The sequence below is a fragment of the Ruditapes philippinarum genome, unplaced genomic scaffold (genome assembly GCF_026571515.1).
Source record: "Ruditapes philippinarum isolate M1 unplaced genomic scaffold, ASM2657151v2 ctg3794_1_1_1_1, whole genome shotgun sequence".
NCBI lineage: Eukaryota > Metazoa > Mollusca > Bivalvia > Venerida > Veneridae > Ruditapes > Ruditapes philippinarum.
This window is the reverse complement of record NW_026862046.1, coordinates 51,717-65,155: the sequence shown is the minus strand read 5'-3', so window position 1 is coordinate 65,155 and position 13,439 is coordinate 51,717. Positions and strand designations below refer to the sequence as shown.

The 13,439-nt window shown below is 32.7% G+C and overlaps 1 long non-coding RNA gene across 1 annotated transcript in view; it reads left to right on the top strand.

Annotated features, from left to right (window-relative positions):
- The first annotated feature begins 2,918 nt into the window (after positions 1–2,918).
- LOC132717766 (uncharacterized) overlaps positions 2,919–13,439 on the top strand; it is a 35,049-nt gene continuing 24,528 nt past the window's right edge. The window contains exon 1 of the long non-coding RNA XR_009623992.1: positions 2,919–4,244. This is a non-coding gene — a long non-coding RNA (uncharacterized LOC132717766). The remainder of the gene's footprint in view (positions 4,245–13,439) is intronic.

Below are 13,439 nucleotides of genomic sequence, written 5' to 3'. Positions count from 1 at the left end.
TATAGCCCTGGGGTCAAAATCGGCCCTCCCCAGGAGTGATTGATTTTCACTATATGTACATATAGTAAAAACTTAAAATACCTTCTTGTAAAGACCGAAAAGGCCTAGAGCTTTGATTTTTTGCATAAGGCATTGTCTGGTAGACCTCTACCAAGATTGTTCAAATTATAGCCCTGGAGTCAAAATCGGCCCCGCCCCGGGGGTCATTGCTTTTCACTATATGTACATATAGTAAAAACTTAAAATACCTTCTTGTAAAGACCGAAAAGGCCTAGAGCTTAGATATTTTGCATAAGGCATTGTCTGGTAGACCTCTACCCAGATTGTTCAAAAATTTAGCCCTTGGGTTAAAATCGGCCCCGCCGGGGGGTCATTAGTTTTCCTTATATGTATATAGTAAAAACTAATAGTATTAAAAAAAACTTTAAAAAAATTTCTTCTAGCAATTGACAAATGCTAGAGGTTAGATATTTTGCATGAAACATTGTGAAGTGAACTTATAGCAAGATTGTTCAAATTATAGCCCTGGGGTCAAAATTGCCCCCGCCCCGGGGGTAATTGATCTTCAATATATACTTATAGTAAAAAATCTTATTGTCTGAAGGTACAAGGCTTAGAGCTTTAATATTTTTTAAATGATATCATCTATAGGAACTCTACCAAAGTTGTTCAAATTTTGCCTCTAGTGTCAAAATTAGCCCCGCCCAGGGGGCCATAGGTTTTCCTTATATGTATAAAGTAAAAACTTAAAAATCATCTTCTTTAAATTTTCAAAGACTAGAGTTAAGATATTTTGCATGAAACATTATGTAGTGAACCTCTAGCAAGATTGTACAAATTATAGCACTGGGGTCAAAATTGGCCCCACCCCCAGGGGTCATTGATTTTCACGATGTAAATATAGTAAAAAAATAAAAATCCTCTTGTCTGAAGGTACAAGGCTTAGAGCTTTGATATTTGATATATAATATCATCTATGGGTCCTCTACTTAAGTTGTTTTAATTATGGCCCTAGTGTTAAAATTGCCATGCCCCAGAAGAGATAGTTTTCCTTATATGTATAAAGTAAAAACTTGAAAAAATCTTCTTCTCTGAATTGAAAAATCTTCTTCTCTGAATTGACAAAGGCTAGAGGTTAAATATATGGCATGAGACTTTGCGAAGTGAACCTTTAACGATATTGTTCAAATTATAGCCCTGAGGTCAAAATTGGTTCCGCCCAGGGGGTCATTGATTTTCATTATGTACATATAGTAAAAAAATAAAAAAACTATATTTTTATCTGAAGGTACAAGGCATAGAGCTTTGATGTTTGCTATATTATATCTATAGGTCCTCTTCCAAAGTTGTTCAAATTTTTCCCCTGGTGTCAAAATTCGCCCTGCCCGGGGGCAGTGATTCTCATTATGTACACATAGTAAAAACAGAAAATAAAACAAATGTTTTCTGAATGGGAGAAAGCTACAGCTTAGATATTTGACTTGAAATGTTGTTTGGTGGACCTGTATCAAGATTGTTTTAAATTAAACCCTTGGGTCCAAAATTTTGCCTTGCCCAAGGGGACAGTGATCTACTTTCTTGTCCTTTGATGTACAGCAATGAAATTTTGACCATGTGCACAGTTTTAGTTGTAAAATTGAATTTTGATATCAGGTGACCTAGATTTTGATGATGTGACCTACTTTCTTGTCCTTTGATGTACAGCTATGAAATTTGAACCATGTGCACCGATTAAGACGTAAAGTGAACTTTGATTTCAGCTGACCTAGATTTTGACAAAGTGTCTTACTGTGTTGTTCTTTGATGTAGTCATGAAACTTAGGCTGTGTGAAATATGACCTTCACCACCAAATTCACTAGACTCGAGTGCCTTGATATATTCCTACTCTGATCTTTTATTGAGTTAACAACAGATTTAACCACTAATCTGATAATAAGAATAAGATAGGTCAGGGATCTATGCATTATGACAATCTTCAAAATTGTGTAGAAACAAACAAAAAAATCTGTTCCAACACTACTATTTAGTGTTGTATTAATGCGGTGGCATAGCATTTTTCTTAAATGCAATCTTGTTTTGTATAGTGAAATGAAACCTACATCCCAAAGAAAACAAGATAATAATAGAAAAAATAAGAATCCTAAATATCCGTCTAAAGCTTCCTGACAATGAGATGGCAATGAGAGTTTTATAAGGGAACTGTTTTTCTTCGCATTGTTTCGGTGCTCACTGTAACCAGCCGTAGTGGCTGTTTTGTGGCAACGGCTGCTTTTTGTGAACATCGCTTTACCTTGTTATACCCCCAAAAACGAAGTTTGGGGGGTATATAGGAGTCACCCGGTGGTCGGTCGGTCGGTTGGTCGGTCGGTCCAGACGTCCGTTGCATTTTCCTTGTCCGGAGCATAACTTGAAAACTAATGGTTTGAATTCAATATAACTACATACAATGGTCAAGCACATTGAGAGGAAGTGCAGTGCACAAGAACCATAACTCTATCTTGACTAATTACAGAGTTATTGCCCTTTGTTACTTTTCCTTGTCCGGGGCATGACTTGAAAACTACTGGTTGGAATTCAAAACAACTTCATACAATTGTCAAACACAATAAGGGGAAGTGCAGTGCACAAGAACCATAACTCTATCTAAAGTAATTACAGAGTTATTGCCCTTTGTTGCTCTTCCATTGCTTTTTTTTTGTCCGTTGCATTTTCCTTGTCCGGAGCATAACTTAAAGACTAATGGTTGGAATTCAATATAACTACATACAATGGTTAAGCACATTGAGAGGAAGTGCAGTGCGTAAGAAACATAACTCTATCTTGACTTATTACAGAGTTATTGCCCTTTGTTACTTTTCCTTGTCCGTGGCATAACTTGAAAACTACTGGTTGGAAGTCCAAACAACTTCATTGTCAAACACAATAAGGGGAAGTGCAGTGCACAAGAACCATAACTCTATCTAAAGTAATTACAGAGTTATTGCCCTTTGTTGCTTTTCAATTGCCTTCTGTTTTTGTCCGGAGCATAACTTGAAGACTAATGGTTGGAATTCAATATAACTACATACAATGGTCAAGCACATTGAGAGAAGTGCAATGCACAAGAACCATAACTCCATTTTGACTTATTACAGAGTTACTGCTCTTTGTTTCTTTTCCTTGTCCAGAGCATGACTTTAAAACTACTGGTTGGTATTCAAAACAACTTCATACAATGGTCAAGCACAATAAGGGAAAGTGCAGTGCACAAGAACCATAACTCCATCTTGACTAATTACAGAGTTACTGCCCTTTGTTACTTTTCCTTGTCCAGAGCATGACTTGAAAACTACTGGTTGGAATACAAAACAACTTCATACAATGGTCAAGCACAATAAGGGGAAGTGCAGTGCATAAGAATCATAACTCCATCTTGACTAATTACATAGTTATTGCCCTTTTTTACTTTTCCTTGTCCAGAGCATAACTTGAAAACTACTGTTTGGAATTCAGTACAACTTCATACAGTTGTCAAGGACATTCAAAGGAAGTGCAGTGCACAAGAGCCATAACTCCATTTTGACAAAATACAGAGTTACTGCCCTTTGATACTTTTCCTTGTCCGGAGCATAACTTAAAACGTACTAGTTGGAATTCAAAACAACTTCATACAATGGTCAAGCACAATAAGAGAAAGTGCAGTGCACAAGAACTATAACTTTATCTTCAGTATTTATAGAGTTATTGCCCTTTGTTCTTTTTCTTTGTCTTTCTGGACTTATTACAGAGTAATTCAATTAAACTTCATCAATGGCCAACCACATTGAAAGGAAATGCAACCTACATGAACCACAATTATCTTTAATTGCCCACAACCATAACTCTATGTTTCAATTCTTTTGCAAGGTATTCTGTTACTAGTAATATCCTCATTTCCGAAGCAGACTTGTGGGGGTATTAATCACATCTAGTGATAGTTCTAGTTGATTTTTGTTCTTATATTTTTACAAAGTCCTTTATAGTGAAGTAGGTACCATATTGTTGACAAGCATACATGTATATCTCAAACTATTAAGTTAACACATTTGTTGAGCAGAAGCGTGTCCATTTGGAGATACCCCTTACAAAATTCCGGGCCTGTTCGTTGGTTGTTCCGAATTTCTTGGATCTCCTAAAGAAACTTACAATTGTTACTATGAACCATTATGGCAACACTGCTGTTTTACTTGTGAAGCTATAAAGAAATCTAACACGGCGTATAAAGGTATGTTTTTGCTAAGATTTCCTCAATATATAACGCCTTTTTAGCTCGACTATACGAAGAATATGGAGAGCTGTCCTAATCCCGGTCGCGTCCAGATTTCAGATTAAAGTTTTGGTGCAGTAAAATATTTTTCACTATTTCTTTTTCATTTCTTAAGGTATCAACTTCAAACTTCAAATATATGTTCCTTATCACCAACCAAATTTTATGTGACAAGGTTTATAACTGTAGCTACAATATTTCAGATTTATCTCCCTTTGAGCTTACTATACTATTTTTTACTGTTACGTCTTTATTTCTCAAGGGATCAACTTCATACTTCAAATAAATGTACATTATTATCAACCACAACTTATGTGACAAGGTTCATAACTCTAGACTATTTTCAGATTTAACTCCCTTGAGCTTTGAAATTAAGTTAACAAATGTTATTTTTTTACTATAGATCTAATTTAATACTTAATCATACATAATTGAGTTTTCTTTCATAGTTTTGTCTTCCTTACTCCATGGGTTCAGTATTTTGTAAGTCGAGCTTCGCTGTCTCCTCCTATGACAGCTCTTGTTGCTAAGGATATAATGTTTTTTGTGCTTTTTATGCTCAAATGGTGTAGTCATTGTCAGAGGACGATTTTTATCTTTTCTTTTTGAGCATAATCAATATGTTGCCTTTTGCCAAATTTTGTTTAGTTAAAAAAATGGATGGCCTTAATTTAATGATTACCTTTATATTGTTGTTTTTTTTTTATTGTTTTTTTTTATTTTTATTTTCATAATTCTTTTCATTGAAGGGCTAGGTACGTTTTGGGTCGATTTTGGCTACAAACTACAGTTTGAAGTCATCAACGCATCGCTTCGAGTAATTAAAAATATAATGACGCATACGTATTTTCTAAATTGTTTATCGTGTAATGCAAAGAAGTGGATGATACATTTGATGTACATTTCTACCGTTCAATAACGATTGTAGACACACATAATTAGTCACTGTGAAGTACATTAAAACAGACGAAAAAGGAGACATATACAATAGTTTTTATTTATATAATTTACTTACCCTACTTAAGAAGTGTGTTCAGTAATAGCTGTTTTATAAAATTACTTTAACAAGTTCATATTTAAATTTTCGTCACTGAACATTCTTCAGTTTAAAAGGGCTAACCAACGAAATCTATTAAAAGTTTGTACGAAGAGGCACATATTTGTAATACAACCGCTATGACAATATTTTTTTATTCAGTGGTCTTATGTAATTTCCTATTTAGTAAAGTTCAGAACTTATATGTATGCACGTGTTTGATTATCATCATCATCATCATCATCATTATTATTATTATATGAGGTTGATCTTACACATAATGCCTTGGTTACTCAACCTACCGGAATTGGCCGAATTACCGGAATCGGTGGGGACTTTACTGGTATCGATCTGTAATTTTGTTAATAATGAACTTTTAAAAAAATATACTTTCATTTTTATAAGATATAAACATTATCAATGATATGTCAAAAGATTTTGTTAAATCAAATCATTTCTAAAATCGGAGAGTTATTGCCGGATTCGTCGAGGGCCTGTAATTTGGTTATTTATTATTGATGCATTATAATAATATTTGTTTTGCCTGTTTTAATAAAACTTAAACGTTATGATTGACCTCCAAAAAATAAATGTGAAAAGGAAATCGGTTTTAGTTACATGTAACACTGAAAAAATGTTTAAATGGCGAAAACAGGAACACTGCCGGAATCGGCGAATGATTACCGAAACCGGCCTGTATTTTGCTTATATATGAATTTTTAACCAATTTTCTTGCATCTTTAATTAAATATAAAACGATATCAATGATAAATAAAAAAGACATTTGTAAAAAAAATCACTTTTTATTAATAAAACAAGATATTTAATGTCGGCAAGTTACAGCTATACTGTCGGAATCGGCGAAGGATTACCGGAATCGGCCTATAATTTGGTATTTTTTGGACTTTTTTACGTTTCTTTTGCATCTTTCTATTAAATATAAATATTATTTATCATATTCAAAATAAAATTTTTGCAAAATCGCTTTTGATAAATAATACAATAGAGTTACTGTCATACTGCCGAAATAGTAAAATGATTAGCCTCCCTTGAATTCCTGCCAAAATGTCATTACATTAGAAACGGAGACCACCTTGTCAAAGCACGTACGTGTTAGATTTTATATTGATTTATTAATGTTTATGTACTCGGTATATAGATTTTGCCATGTCTTTAATTTTCCACGCCATGCAGTACAGCTAAAATTTATACGAAACAAATAATTTTGAATCATCAAAAACTTAGGTCTTGAATACAAGATATATTCGTGTTTCAAATGATATTTGTCGGCGATCACCGCGGATAATTTACTTTTATTATTTTAAGATGACGTTTAAAAAAAAAAGAAAAATAATACAATGGAAAACGAAGAAAAACATAAACAAATGTACAAACACATAAAAGTCGGCAGTGTTAAAATCAAAGTTTGTTTTGTATCGTTCAAAAATAGATCATCATTATGCGAGGCTAAAATGTTTATATTCTGTTAAAAAAGTAAAATTCAAAAGAGCATGTAACGAGATTTAATACAAGATTTGTTTCTGTAACGGCCAAAATCGACCCGAAACGTACCTATCCCTTTCAACAAAAAGTTCTCTTAAAAAAATCAAGCAATTCGAACTTATTTTCACTTTACAGCTTGTTGTTTTGATGACGTTAAAGGTGACGTCATTTTTTCAGTTTGTACACGTACTCGAGTTCAGCGGGCAGATTATGATTGCGAGGTTTCGGCACCGTGCTGCAAACTCATTATCGTTATTGTGACTGTCATCATCAGTTAAAAACGTTGGGAAAAACGATTCTTTATAGACCTTTTTACAGTACGATTTTTCCATAGCAACGTATGTTGCATTTCGCGCAAGCGCATTCTGCGTAGGGCAAAGCTCAATAAAGATAGAATACATTTTAGTGTACTTAAAGGCTTTAAAAGGCGTGATTTCAAGTTATGTCACTCATAAAAAACAGAATTTTTATTATGAGTTAAAGCAGTAAGTTCTTAAAACGTGAATTGATATTCATATACCAATCTCATCAATGTTTATTGATTTTGTGAAGTGATAAATAGTGTATTTGACGTGCATTTCCATGTGTTACAAGGAACCGGACAAAATATGTGTTACTTAACTTCTCAAGAGTTTAAAAAATATTTAAATATATATGTGACCTAAAAAAAATTTTGTTTGGCATCTCATTCAAGTGGGATGAAGGATAAAATGAGCTAAATTGAAAACTAAAATTGCATTATAACACGTGTTCCGACTTTTTTTTCAGAATGATAATAAACCTCGATTTTAAAAGTTATAAAATTTATATAAAACGTTATATATTATAGGTTATAATAAAATAGTTTTTATATAGACGATCTCAACAACAATTAAATTGACTTCTTTATTTGCTAATATATATTTCCACATTTTTTACAACAAAAATTTCAATGTCAGGTCTGTGAGCGTAATGGGGGAAATCTTAAAAAATCGTCTTTCCGTACCCTTTTTGGGCAATCTTGGCCATAAAGCTATGAAGGCATCTTTTGTGTTTCTGTTAAAAGATATTTTATATGATTTTCTAATTTTTACCTTAAACTAACTTGGAATTGTCTATGAATTTATACTAAATTTCTATGTAGGGCAAGGCTCTTTTTGCCCTACGCAAATTGCGCATGCGCGAAAAACTACTACTTCCGGTCATTTTTTTCATAGCAACTGACCGCGTCGTAAAAAGTTCTATATAATTACACGTGTAATTACAGACTTTGTCACATCAACAGCGACACAGGGGTGTAATAAATAGATGATTTTGAATGAATTTAAGCAATAATATCGGTCTCAACGGTGTTTATCGGCTATTTAACACCGGTTTGGAGTTTTGATGCGTAGGAATTGACCATGAAGGCAATAGGCCTAAGTGGTTTTTTTCGCATCAATACGACAAAACCAGTGTTAAATAGCCGATAAATACCGATGAGACCGATATTATTTCGATTCTAACAAGATAAAATAAGAAAGATTATTAATGTTATTTATTCAAGCGGAAATAACTTCTGATGTCGATTTTCTTATAACGCCGTTTGATTTAACACTCTACTGTTGCTAAGATATAGAAAATATTTAACAAAAGAAATAATAATAATAAAATAATATTTTTATTATCAAGTTTTCAACAATAAAAACTCATGTCTTAGAATGGATTGTATAGAGGATATTAAATGAGTTTAAATTAAATTTATTGAACGAGTTGAATAAAATCATATTGTTTTATACAACGAGTTCAATAATTTTTGTCTTGAATCTACACGAATATAATATTCTTTTTATCACATATATAAAATAAGAACAGTAAACTGTTAAAATGAGTAATTTTTCTATGGCACGTTTATAGTGTAACGCTAACATTATCGCGCTTTAAAGCTATGTGTCTATGTAGCGCAAATGACGTCACGTCAAAGTGTTATTACACTAGTGTAAAATTGTTTTTATTAAATGACTTTATTACATCCCTGCGCTGCGGTTTATGTGATAAATTGTGTTTACATCAGTGCCCAATTTATCATTCTTGTATGTTTGAAATGACGTCAGCGTTTATGCATGAGTTTTATACTTAGGATGACGTCATTACGCTGCTAAAGGATAAGCGCCGTTTTGTCAAAATATTTATTAATTAACTGATATGGATCAAATCCTTGGTGTGAGTGTATGTGAGATATTATTTTGGTATTGTATGAAAAGAAAACATTATAAGAACTGAAAATATAAATTAAGACTCCTTTTTGTGCCCCCACTTTTGGGGACGGGGGGGGGGGCATTTAGATTTACCCTTGTCCGTCCGTTCGTCCATCCGTCCGTTCTCTTTTCTGTTGCACGTAGCTCAAAAAGTATTTGACCTAGAGTCATGCAACGTTAACCCATTACTTAATAAACAGTTTGTGAAAAATTACTGTTTTCATTGACAAGTCTCACGTTACAAGTTCAAATTGCTATTAAACTTTAAAAACTGATTCAATACTAATCAAACTTGGCACAAATGTTGACTGGACCATTGCCGTTGTAACAACATGCTCAGGTTTATATTTCCTGTTACCATGGCAACGAGGGGACATCAATTGCCAAAACTCACTTTTTTGCGTTGATTTTTTCCATCAAAATTGATTTCAAAGTGCTACAACTTCGTAATAGATTGAGATAGAGTCAAATGCTTGACAGCGTTGGTTACACGTTATGTTATGATTGATCTGGGGTGATTTATAGCCTCTCACAAATTTTCTGGCACATCCACCTTCTGGCAACCCCCTGATGTATCTTTTGATTGTGGACCGCGCCGAAAAAGTGGTCACTTTTTTAACATTTCTCAAACGAAAACAAAACATGTGTTTAGGGCCCAAACAGGACATTTTTTGTGTTTAGGGCCCAAACAGGACATTTTTTCCATATTTGAGGGCTTAAAGATGGGGGGGTCGAAAGTGCGTTGTTTTGTGTATATATGAGGTAAAAGGGTTAAAGAAATGTTGATAAGCATGTGTAGTTGTGCACCTGGGTTTTTCGTGTGATTATATTTAGTAATTTTAGAGTTATTTCCCTTGACTTAGTAAAAATATACAATTTTCAACTTGTGTCGTACGTAACTCAAAAAGAATTTGACCTAGTGTCATGAACCTTTATAGAAATGTTAATCAGCATGTATAGTTGTGCGATTTATTGCTTTTGACTTAGTAAAAATTTGCAATTTTCAGCTTGTGTCGCACATATCTCAAAAAGTATTTGACCTACAGTCAATTTTCACGAAACATGATAAAATGCCACATATTTTCACGAGCCGGGACAGCGAGTGAAAATTTTCGGCATTTTATCATGTTGAGTGAAAATATTATTATTATACCATATTTCACGAAAAACGAAAAAGTAACCTTTTTTTATTGAATTTCATTATCAAAAATTGGTTACGAATCTCCTTGCTTGCTACACAACTGCAATTGTATGGCGCGCAGGAATATAATTATTGTCTTGTTTTGCACGCGATATTTAGCGCTATATTGTGACGTCACGTAAACAACTCTTTAAACGTCTGTACAGCGTTAATGACTGAATAAAAGATATCGGTGTTCGGATTTATTTTCTTAGTAAGACCATTTTCTATCATTCTTAAAAGTTTTCAAAACAAAATTCAACAAAACGTTTTTAGTATTTATTAGATTTTACAAACAAAATGGCGAAAGAAGTCCCCTGAAATAAATATAAGTTTTGACTCCGCCCACTTTCATTTTTATATTTCATATTTATTTTTAAAAAATATGAAATATATTTCACGGATATTGCACCATATTTCATGGGTAAAATTAAATAAATAATTATATTTTTATCACATACCAAAAATAAAACCTGTTTAAAGTAAAAAGTAACATTTTTCATTCACGCGCCTATAGTATAACGCCAACATTTAGCGTGTCTTAACGCTACATGTTTGAACAACGTATATGACATCACGTCAAAATATATGCACGGCTTTGCAATACCATTTTTACGGAGTCGCGAAAGAGGCACGTTTATTTCATGTATTTGATAAAGCCATTTATTAGTAAGATGAAATATGGAATATATTTTAAGAAACATGATAAAATGCCACATATTTTCACGAGTCGAAATGGCGAGTAAACATATGTGGCATTTTATTATGTTGACAGAAAATTTATTCACGAATAACAAAAAAATAACTTTTTTACTTATTTTCATTATCAAAAAAAAAATGGTTACGAGCCGCCTTGCTTGCTACGGAACTGCAAATATACAGCGCGCTGTAATATATAATTATTTTTATCAATATATGCGTGACGCGGTTCAATATTCAAACAATTATTGTTTATTTTTTTTCATTTTATATTTTTCAAACGAAATACAGAGTATTAAATGTGAAATAAATTTTAAATTGAATTGGTTTGCGACATTGAAATAGCGGTCTTGGTTTTTTATTGTTTTTGCACGCGCTGTTTGGCGCTAAATAGTGACGTCACGTAAACAACTCTTTAAACATCAGTACAGTGGTTGTGACTGAATAAGAGATATTGATGTTCGGATTAATTTTCTTAGTTAAAGGATTTTCTATCATTTTAGATAGTTTTCAAAACAAAATTCAACAAAAGTAGTTTTTAATTTATCATTTTTTTCAAAAAAGTCAAAAGAAGTCCCTGAAAATAATTATTAGTTTTGACTCCGCCCACTTTCATATTTAAATTTCATATTTCTTTTAAACGAAAATGAAATATATTTGACTGATATAGCACCATAAAATTAAATAAATAGAGGATATTTGTTTAGTTCAGTGTAAGATCGGAATATATTTCACCGAGTGAGCACCAACAGGTATATTTCACGAGTGGCGCAGCCACGAGTGAAATATGAACTTTTGGTGTTCACAAGGTGAAATATATTTCGATCTTACACTAAAATAAACAATAAAATAAACAAATTTTATTTTTATTATATGCAAAGAAACGTTTTAAAAAGACATTAAACCTAAAACTGAATGAAAAGCGCGCCAAATAATAATACAACGTGACGTCATTTACGATGTGACGTCATTAAGTTGGTACCCAGTTCTGTGCACGCTGGTATTTAACTGAAACAACGTAAGGGGCTTAAATTCAAAACAGTGAAATTATCAAAGTGGTAATTTCACTGTTTCAAACAGTTAAATTACCTGTTTTATATTACTGATATATTTCTATATACCACCGAAAAGCATGTATATTGCACTAGTTTATAACACTCTGGCGTGACGTCATTTGCGTTATATAAAAACATACAGTAGCGTTAAAACGCGCTAATATTAGCATTACACTATAGGCTCGTCATAAAAATAAAAATTTTTACAGTTTACCGTTCTTATTTTATTATGTGACAAATAGAATATTTTGAAATAAGGTGCTACTTATGGCGCGGAAAGCTCTTATTGATTAAGATTTGATACTTTAATATGAAACATTACATGTTTATCATACATGGATACCAGATCTTTCTTGCACTTCCCAACTTCTCACAGTTATTTGAGTGGCTACACTCTGTGTAGCGAAGGCAAGGGGCATCACTGCCGCGTAATTTGGAAAATCCCGTCCACTATGTTAATCTCTAAGCACTGTTGTTGTTTTTACGTTATATTTTAATGTGTTGTATCAAAAGGGATATGTAAAAGTTAGTTTTCATGTTTATCATAGTAACTACAGTTCTTATCAATGATAAGCATGATTATTTTCTAAATAATATATGACATTCTTTTACCGGAAGTGTTATTTGGAATGCGTCTCCTAGCAATAGTCTCAAATATGTAGACGCTCAAAAGCATCCTGATATCTATATTAAGGTCACACGGATTTTAAAATGACAGCGCTCTATTAACTAAGGATTTTTCTCAAACTAGTTCAAAATATGAATAAGGCAAGGCCTCAAAGCGAGCTCTTTGACAGAAATTTTAGTACTTTATAATTTAAAGCCATCGGGGGCTTCACATTTTATGTTTTGAATACACTTAGAAATGCACACTTTTGGCCGCACAATTCACTCAACACCATATTTTAAATTTTCCGTTTTATAACTGCAATTCGGTATTTCATGCACTGCTTCTTTTCATTGTGGTTTCCTGACCTATTATGGTTCCCATAGAAATACGCAGGAGACCAGTCTACGCATCCGTTTTCTTAAACTCCTCACAGTGATTACCTCCCTTGGCAGAATTGTAATCACTGCCTTCAAAGGCGTCACATGATGATGAAAGTCAGATGACGTAACGTCTAAATTCAAATGTAAGTATCGACCGTTACATAGAAAGTCTAACGTCATTTTTCTCTTTCTGTTTTATTTTTAACTTTTAGTGCCTACGTTCGATATAATTTATCAAAAAATTATACAAGTATACAAAATAACGAAAAATAAATTCAAAAGCTAAAAAATATAAAATATCAAAGTATTGTCTCGGTAGAAATTGTTCTCATAATTTTCAAAATTATTTCTAAATATTCATATTAATTATTTATTTATTCATAAACATTGATAAATAAATGAGAAAACAAAATTACCTGATAGATAAAAGCAGTAGATAAAAAAAATTGATTTTTTTTTCCCCATAGTATATCA